We start from the raw sequence: 9,623 nt of genomic DNA on the forward strand, positions 1-9,623 counted from the left end.
AAGTAAAAACCACAGGAAATTATTTGCCTTAAATGTGTGCTCATTTTTAAGTGATTAAAGTAAATATAAGCACCTGTCTGAAGACATTTGAGACATACATGAAGAATATCACTGGATGAAACACATATAAGGAAATTAATTCAGAGAAGTGGGACATGAAGCATTTAAAATCCTTAAAAGAAATTAAAACATCGGATGTCGATCAAGGCGTCAATAGAACTTTCCAGGTTGAAAGAAATGCTTCCTGTCTTCATCGAGGCATTTGGTCACTGCCCAACTCATGTGATCACAGAGCATGGGAGATCTGGAGTTCAGCTATGTCATTTGATAAATTTAAATTTGATAGTCCCATGTAACTGGCATTATGGTGTGGACAGCACAGACCTAGCATCTTAATGTAAGCAGTTAAAATTGCTAATTGATTCAAGACAAAAGTGGGAAAAAACTACAATACTCCAACATCTGAAACTAGATGGGTGGAAAAACTGCTTACACAATAAACTTTAAAGATCAGGAGAAGCTCTGATGTGACTTTGTTAACTGAAAAGTAATGAGGTCACCTCACATGTTAGTGTCTGGGGAACTCACCAGAGCCCAACCCTGCAGGAGACAGTGAAGGCAGAAGATGGATGCTGAGGTCAGTTCCACAGAGCAGCCGGTTCCTCTCCTTCCAGTGTCCCAACCGTTGAGATTCTTCTCCTAGAAGCAAGTGCCTATGTCCCAACTCTGAGGCCCTTTTAACCTGGAAGACAGAAAATCTACTCAGGCTTACACTGTCAGGACACAGCCTGGCTGCATAGACACTGATTAACATAAGGAGGGCTTCAGTCTGTGGGTCACACCTTGTTCCATTTGAGTGGATTTCCGAGATTAACCTCCAGAAAGCAGGGGGTTGGAGTGCAAAGATGCAAGGAGGTGGAGGGATGCTAGAAAGAGCCATCCATTCCTGTATCCACCCCCAGGTCTTCCTCAGTGTGCTCTGTGTACAGGAAACGTTCCACGTCTTGGAAACAGAGCCAGGCATCAGATACAATGGGATTCTGTGGACATAGTGCTGGAATTTTCTATAGGAAATGCAGACATCAAGCTAAAATGAAAGATGAAGAAATCTGAAATAATGAAACACGTCCATAATAATGTGACACATAAAATCTATTACTGTAATGGGAATTTGAATGTTAGGGCACTGGCCTCGTAGTATTTTAAAATACTAGTAAAAACTTTATTAACTACCTAAAAAATGAGAAAATAATTTTGTACTTTATTTTTTGGTTAGTGCACAAATAAAAAATATTACTACGTAGTACCAAACAGCCAATAATTTTATTTCTATGTCATTCACAGTGAATTTATACATCTGAAAAACCTTCTTATGATTGTGAATGTAGGTTCTTCTGGCTTAAAATCCCTGCTTCTCAAGAGGAAGTCAAGAACCCAGGGACATAGTAAGTATTCCATTGTATCTGAGGACACACTTCACAAACTCCCTGGCAATCCTTCTAGGTCAGGCTGGTCAGGGTCATTCCCTCTCCCATGCTCATTTGAGAGCATTTCAGACCTTGGCCATTAGCACTCATTCCACAGACTCATCTCTCTGTCACTTTCACCAGCTGGGTTATAGAAATAGGTCATTTTGTACACTGATGTGTTCACACACTGGATTTCACGGATGTCTGCACCGTGTTTACGGTGCCATATCTCTCACAACAAGACGGGAGTTGCCTTTAATCTCACATAGGTAGTTGAGTTTGGTTCTTACTTCCTTCCACCATATCAGAAATTTATGACATAATTCAACACATATAAGCTTTATATTAAATGACTACATCTCAATCCAGTCTATTTTCTTAGCATTTAACACAGTAATGGTATCATCCAATCTGAAATCTGAATAAAAATTAAATCACTCCGAACTCCCTTCATTTCCATTTACTCCCGATTGGTCAAGTAAGTTTGTAAATATGATATATATGTTTGCTCGCTTATAGTTTGCATTGGGTATGGGGACAGGCTGTAAACAGGCAGAGACATTATATTCCAAGGCTTAGTTTTAAGACTAAGTGTCTCCCTCTCTAAGTGACTTTGTATCAGAGACTTCCTTGTTTATATATTGGATTAAAGTTTTTTATTTCTACAGTATAAAAAGGGGCAGACTGGGAACTTGCTCTCACTCGGTTCCTGAGATTAGCATTAGAGAGGAGGGCAGAAAAAGGCCACTTGGAGGAGAGAAGAAGCAGCTAAGATGGCGGAGTGCTGAAGGAGAAGCCAGTTTGTGCAGAGAGAAGGAGATGGGGAACAGAGGTGAATGAGACTGGTGAGGTAGAAAAAGGTAGAAACCGTTGACTCTAGGAAACTTGGATGAGTCAGTGGCTTTGGGAGCCCTGAATGGAAAGGAAAGTGTTTTCCCACTGTGTGTATTTCTTGCCCACCAGCTGCAAGCTAGGATTAAAGCTAATGGCCCAGCAGTTCTTGGTTCCATTGTTTCCTTATCATCTGTCTGAATCAAATGTGAACCTGCACAGTCCAGGCAGCTGTGATGGTGGCCGTGGCTTCTGGCTTTACTCTGCCCTATCATCTCATTTAGTCCATGTTGAAGGTGCAGTGTATTCTTCCACATCTCTTCTCAGCACACACATCAACCTGATTTTTGTGCCCGTTCATCCATGACACCATTCCTGAGTAAGATGCTAATGTGCTTATCAACAAGAACGTCTCATGAGATGTCATCAGTCGTTATGTCCCCTACATCCTCAGCAGACTTGAGTCCTTCTGCTTCTGAGCCCTGTATTCCCTGGAATCTCCTAACTGCTGTCACATTCCAGGTTCCCGGCCCAGATGGAGTTGAGTGCTCTGAGCATTAGGCGTGTTGTGGGATCATGAATGCCTCCAAGTCTTCCAGGACCCCAGGAATTACTCTAAAGGCTGTGTTCTATCTGGTGTGGGAGACTAAAGGTGACATCTCTTACTGCCAAGGCCCATGTGACCCTCTGTAAATATCTGAAGGGACACTGAAGATGTGAACTGTGAAGTCAGGCGTTCCAGAGGTTATAGAGGAAAAGATGCAGGACGGAGGTGACAGAAGGGTCTCAGTGAGTGACGGTGTTCAGTTGTCCATCCTCATCTGGGTGGATCCTCTCCAGGTGTAGACAGAGTCCTGCCTCTCATCACGGGGCCAAACTCCTGGAATGTGGTGGGTGTCTCAGCTGCAGGTAGGTTCCCGCTCGCTCTGGCCCAGGAGCCTGACCTCATGAGGTTTTCCCACAATTTCCCCAGTTGCCCTGGACCCTTCTTCAGGCATTTTTTTCTTCTCCTGTTCATTTCTGACTTTTGTAACATATTTCATGTGAGATGTAAAGCTCTAACCCCTTGTCTCTATAAAGCCCATTAGAGTGATCTTATCAAGCACATAGGGTATTCTCTACCCTAACCTTCTTATTATTTTCAATATTAATATTAGTAGAATTAATATCATTAGTATCAAAATCACTATTGTAATTCATGATTTTACTAAGCCATTATGTAACCAGGAATTAATTTTTGTTAATGCCTTATACCAGAGATTTTCAAGTGGTGTGATGAATGAATTTCAAAATATGCAATACTTGACCTCTTTTGCCTTAGATTGTCAAATATAAAAACAACAACAGCCAACACAACATTAGCCATCTGGCGTGGACTCCCTATCTTGAACCATAAATATATCAGTCATATAATAGAGTTGCATCTTACTGGTCACGTTGCATAATAAGGTTGTGTCAGAATAGTTAATTTTGTGTACCAAAACTCTTTATATACAAGTATAGGCCTCTGTTTTTTAAAAAAGTCACTTTGGAGCAAAAATGATAGGTACTTACTATTGTTCTTATTTTTGTAAATCAATCAAAATTATGCTGATGTGTTTTGTCACATCAACACAACATGTAATACAGTTTTGGGTGTGCCACAAAATTTCAGGAATGAATTCTGTGTGCATGAGATGAAAGAGGTTGAAAACTGCTGCCATATGGCAATCAATAATCTCTTCTGCAGTGGGTCAGACTTCCTGGAGGTGATTATGGGGGGTCCCATAACTGACAGATATTCACACATATGTACCTCTGTCCCCAGGATACCAGTCAGGGTCTATGTGACAGGGGAGCCTTGAAGAGGACTTCCTTGGGCAGTCTGACCTCTGGAACAATGTCTGTCCTTTAGGATGATGTCATGGACAGTGTGCTGCCATTCGGTAGAGGTGGTGGACTTCCTCGTCTTCCTTTTCTCTTCTCCCTGCTCTGTCTCCTCCAGGGTAACAGTGTGTTGTCGTCTGTACACGTTAGAGATCCAGTCAGGGCTTTTGAAGATGGCAGCGGAGTAGGCGGACGCACAGACGCCCAGCTCTCAACACCAAACTGGAATACAAATCAATTTAGGAAAAATCAGCATGAAAAACCAACACTGAACTGCAAGAACAGCTCTCAAAAACCAAGGAGCAAAGAGGAAGCCACAATAAACCTGGTAAGGAGTGCCTGAATCTCCTCTGCTTACAGGAACGGCGGGGGGGGGGGGGGGGTGAGGCTGAGAGCCCAGAGAGGATTTCACAGAGGAAAAAGAGCAGAAACTACTGCTCACAGCCACTTACCTGGCGACCAGGGAGCAAGGTGGGTTGAAAAGACCAGCTTATCTCCCAAGTGGAAAGGACAAGGAGAGGGACAGACTGTGAGGGGCTAAGGTATGCAAGAAATGAAATAAAAAAGCTGACTCATTCGTGCTGGAGGCGGCCATAGCTGGGGGAGGGACTGAACCTTTCACAAAACAGAGCTGAAGTGCTTCCAGATCAGAGATCTCCGGACATCTATCCAGCTCCAATCAGCGCAACAAGACACAGCTGAAAACAAGAAGTGGGGAGGAAGGGCAGTAACTCAGGTCTCCATGGAGATCTGAGATATACCTCCCCCTACTGAAGCTGAGAAAAAACCCTCCCCCCAGTGAGATTAGTTGGTGGAACAGACCTTCAGCGTCTCAGGTTACACCCACAGCATTCCTGGTTACAGTTTCAAGGAAGCCCCCTGCTGAGATCAGTTAACAAGACTATCACCTGTTAAGAAAACAAACAAATCAAGACTTCAAAGCTGCCCAAATCCGAAAGTGGATTACAAATAATAGCTGATACCAATCCAAGAAGACCTAAAAATAACACAACTGAAAACAGGAGGCAGAAAACACCAAGCCTAGACTCAAGCAACTCTACAAATAAAACACCATTATGAGAAGACAAAGAAGTGTAACCCAAATGAAACCACAAGAGACACCCTTGAGAGATGAGCTGAGTGATATGGAAATAATCAAACTTCCAGATGCGGAGTTCAAAATAATGATTGTAAAGATGCTTAGGGATCTTAGAACAACAATGGAGGGGCAGTTTGAAAACCTAAATAAAGAAATAGCAAGTATAAAAAAGGATATTGAAATATTAAAAAAGAATCAGTCAGAGATGACAAATACAATATCAGAAATGAAGACCACAATGGAAGGAATTAAAAACAGGATGGATACAGCAGAGGATCGAATCAGTGAGTTGGAGGACAACTGGAATGAAGGCATGAAAGCAGAGAAGAAAAGAGAAAAGAGACTCAAAAAGTCAGAGGAAACACTTAGAGAGCTCTGTGACAACATGAAGAGAAATAACATCCGCATCATAGGGGTTCCTGAAGAAGAAGAAAAAGAACAAGGGATAGAGACTTTGTTCAATCATATCATAACTGAAAACTTCCCTAAATTAATGCAAGAGAAACTCTTACAAGTCCAAGAAGCACAGAGAACTCCATTAAAGAGAAACCCAAAGAAACCTACACCAAGACACATCATAATTAAAATACCAAAGCTAAGCGATAAAGAGAAAATATTAAAAGCTGCAAGAGAAAAAAAAGTTATCACCTACAAAGGAGCCCCCATAAGGATGACATCCGACTTCTCAATAGAAACACTTGAGGCCAGAAGGGAATGGCAAGAAATATTCAAAGTAATGCAGAACAAGAACCTACAACCAAGACTACTTTATCCAGCAAGGCTATCGTTTAAAATTGAAGGAGAAATAAAAAGCTTCCCAGACAAAAAACAACTCAAGGAATTCATTACAACCAAACCAACGCTGCAAGAAATGTTAAGGGGCCTGTTGTAAACAGATCAAAGTTGGAAAAGAATATAGCAAAAAAAGGAATACACCTTTAAAGAAGAAAATGGCAATAAACAACTACATATCAATAATAACCTTAAATGTAAATGGATTAAATGATCCAATCAAAAGACATAGGGTAGCTGCGTGGATAAGAAAACAGGACCCATACATATGCTGTCTACAAGAGACACACCTTAGAACAAAAGATACACATATATTGAAGGTAAAAGGATGGAAAAAAACATTTCATGCAAACGGAAATGAAAAAAAAGCTGGGGTAGCAATACTTATATCAGACAAATTGGACTTTAAAACAAAGGATATAGTAAGAGATAAAGAAGGCCACTACATAATGATAAAGGGAGTAATCCAACAGGAAGATATAACTATTATAAATATCTATGCACCTAATATAGGAGCACCCAAATATATAAAACAAACTTTGATGAATTTAAAGGGCGAGATCAACAGCAATACTATAATAGTAGGGGATTTCAATACCCCACTAACATCACTAGATAGATCCTCAAGAAAGAAAATTAACAAAGAAACAGCAGACTTATTGGAAACAATAGATCAACTTGATTTAATAGATATCTTCAGATCCTTTCACCCTAAAGCAGCAGAATATACATTCTTTTCAAGCGCTCATGGTACATTCTCTAGGATAGACCACATGTTAGGGCACAAAAGTGCTCTCAACAAATTTAAGAAGACTGAAATCATATCAAGCACCTTCTCCGATCACAATGGCATGAAACTAGAAATGAATCACAGCAGAAAAGCTCAAAAATTCTCAAACACATGGAAACTAAATAGCAGGGTGCTAAATAATGAATGGATTAAGAATGAGATCAAAGAAGAAATAAAAAAATTCCTAGAAATGAATGACAATGAGCATACAACAACTCAAAATTTATGGGACTCAGCGAAAGCAGTGCTGAGAGGGAAGTTCATAGCACTACAGGCACACTTTCAGAAGCTAGAAAAAGCTCAAATAAACAACTTAACCCTGCATCTAAAAGAATTAGAAAAAGAACAGCAAGTAAAGCCCAAATGTAGTAGAAGGAAGGAAATAATAAAGATCAGAGCAGAAATAAATGACATAGAGGCTAAAGAAACAATACAGAGGATCAATGAAACTAGGAGCTGGTTCTTTGAAAAGGTAAACAAGATTGATGAACCTTTAAGTAGACTCACCAAGAAAAAGAGAGAGAGGACTCAAATAAATAAAATTAGAAATGAGAGAGGAGAAATAACAACTGACACAACAGAAATACAAAATATTGTAAGAAAATACTATGAAGAACTGTATGCCAAAAAACTAGACAACCTAGATGAAATGGACAAATTCCTTGAAACATACAATCTTCCAAAAATCAATCTGGAAGAATCAGAAAACCTAAACAGACCAATTACACCAAATGAGATCGAAACAGTTATCAAAAAACTCCCAACAAAGAAAAGTCCGGGGCCCGATGGCTTCACAACAGAATTCTACCAAATATTCAAAGAAGAACTAACTCCTATCCTTCTCAAACTATTTCAAAAAATTCAAGAGGAAGGAAGACTTCCAAGCTCCTTTTATGAGGCGAGCATAATTCTGATTCCAAAATCAGGCAAAGACAACACAAAGAAAGAAAATTATAGGCCAATATCTCTGATGAATATAGATGCTATAATCCTCAACAAAATATTAGCAAACCGGATCCAACAATATATGGAAAAAATCATACACCATGATCAAGTGGGATTTATTCTGGGGAGGCAAGGCTGGTACAATATTCGTAAATCAATCAATGTGATTCATCATATAAACAAAAAGAAGGAGAAAAACCATATGATAATTTCAATAGATGCAGAAAAAGCATTTGATAAAATCCAGCACCCATTCATGATCAAAACTCTCAGCAAAGTGGGAATACAGGGAACATACCTCAACATGATAAAAGCCATCTATGAGAAACCCACAGCCAACATCATACTCAATGGGCAAAAATTAAAAGCAATACCCTTAAGATCAGGAACAAGGCAGGGGTGCCCCCTTTCACCACTCTTATTTAACATAGTCCTGGAAGTCCTAGCCACAGCAATCAGACAAGAAGAAGAAATAAAAGGCATTCAAGTTGGAAAAGAAGAAGTAAAACTATCCTTATTTGCAGATGATATGATATTGTATATAGAAAACCCTAAAGTCTCAGTCAAAAAACTACTGGACCTGATAAATAAATTCAGCAAAGTGGCAGGATATAAAATCAATACTCAGAAATCAGAAGCATTTTTATACACCAACAGTGAACAGTCAGAAAGAGAAATTGAGGAAACAATCCCCTTCACAATTACAACCAAAAAAAGAAAGTACCTAGGAGTAAACTTAACCAAGGAGACTAAAGACTTGTACTCGGAAAATTACAAAGCATTGATAAAAGAAATCAAGGAAGATACAAACAAGTGGAAGCATATACCGTGCTCATGGTTAGGAAGAATAAACATCATTAAATGTCTATATTACCCAAAGCAATCTATAAATTCAATGCAATACCAATTAAAATACCAATGACATACTTCAAAGATATAGAACACATATTCCAAAAATTTATATGGAACCAAAAGAGGACACGAATAGCCTCAGCAATCTTAAAAAAGAAGAATAAAGTGGGAGGTATCACACTTCCTGATATCAAGTTATACTACAAGGCTGTTGTACTCAAAACAGCCTGGTACTGGCATAAGAACAGGCATATAGATCAATGGAACAGAACAGAGAACCCAGAAATAAACCCACAGTTCTATGGACAACTGATATTTGACAAAGGAGGTAAGGAAATACAATGGAGTAAAGACAGCCTCTTTAACAAATGGTGTTGGGAAAATTGGATAGCTACCTGCAAAAAAATGAAACTAGATCACCAACTTACACCACTCACAAAAATAAACTCAAAATGGATAAAAGACTTAAATGTAGGCCGTGAAACTATAAGCATCTTAGAAGAAAACATAGGCAGTAAGCTCTCCGACATCTCTCAGAGCAATATATTTGCTGATTTATCTCCACGGGGAAGTGAAATAAAAGACAGGATAAACAAATGGGACTATATCAAACTAAAAAGCTTTTGCACAGCTAAAGACAACAAGAACAGAATAAAAAGACAAACTACACAATGGGAGAATATATTTGACAATACGTCTGATAAGGGGTTAATAACCAAAATTTATAAAGAACTTGTAAAACTCAACACCAGGAAGACAAATAACTCAATCCAAAAATGGGCAAAAAAGATGAATAGACACTTCTCCAAAGAGGACATACAGATGGCCAATAGGCATATGAAAAAATGCTCAACATCACTAATCATTAGAGAAATGCAAATTAAAACCACAATGAGATATCACCTCACACCAGTCAGAATGGTGCTTATCAACAAAACAACACAGAATAAGTGCTGGCGAGGATGTGGAGAAAAGGGAA

General features: G+C 39.2%; 1 long non-coding RNA gene across 1 annotated transcript; it reads right to left on the reverse strand.

Moving 5' to 3' along the window:
- Positions 1-623: 623 nt before the first annotated feature.
- Positions 624-4,380, reverse strand: LOC136309105 (uncharacterized). Its single transcript, XR_010726227.1, has 3 exons — positions 4,096-4,380; positions 843-1,087; positions 624-742 (listed from the first exon to the last, which is right to left on the reverse strand). It is a non-coding gene; the product is annotated as an uncharacterized lncRNA (long non-coding RNA).
- Between the last annotated feature and the right edge of the window lie 5,243 nt (positions 4,381-9,623).

This window comes from Saccopteryx bilineata, chromosome 6, assembly GCF_036850765.1.
Source record: "Saccopteryx bilineata isolate mSacBil1 chromosome 6, mSacBil1_pri_phased_curated, whole genome shotgun sequence".
NCBI lineage: Eukaryota > Metazoa > Chordata > Mammalia > Chiroptera > Emballonuridae > Saccopteryx > Saccopteryx bilineata.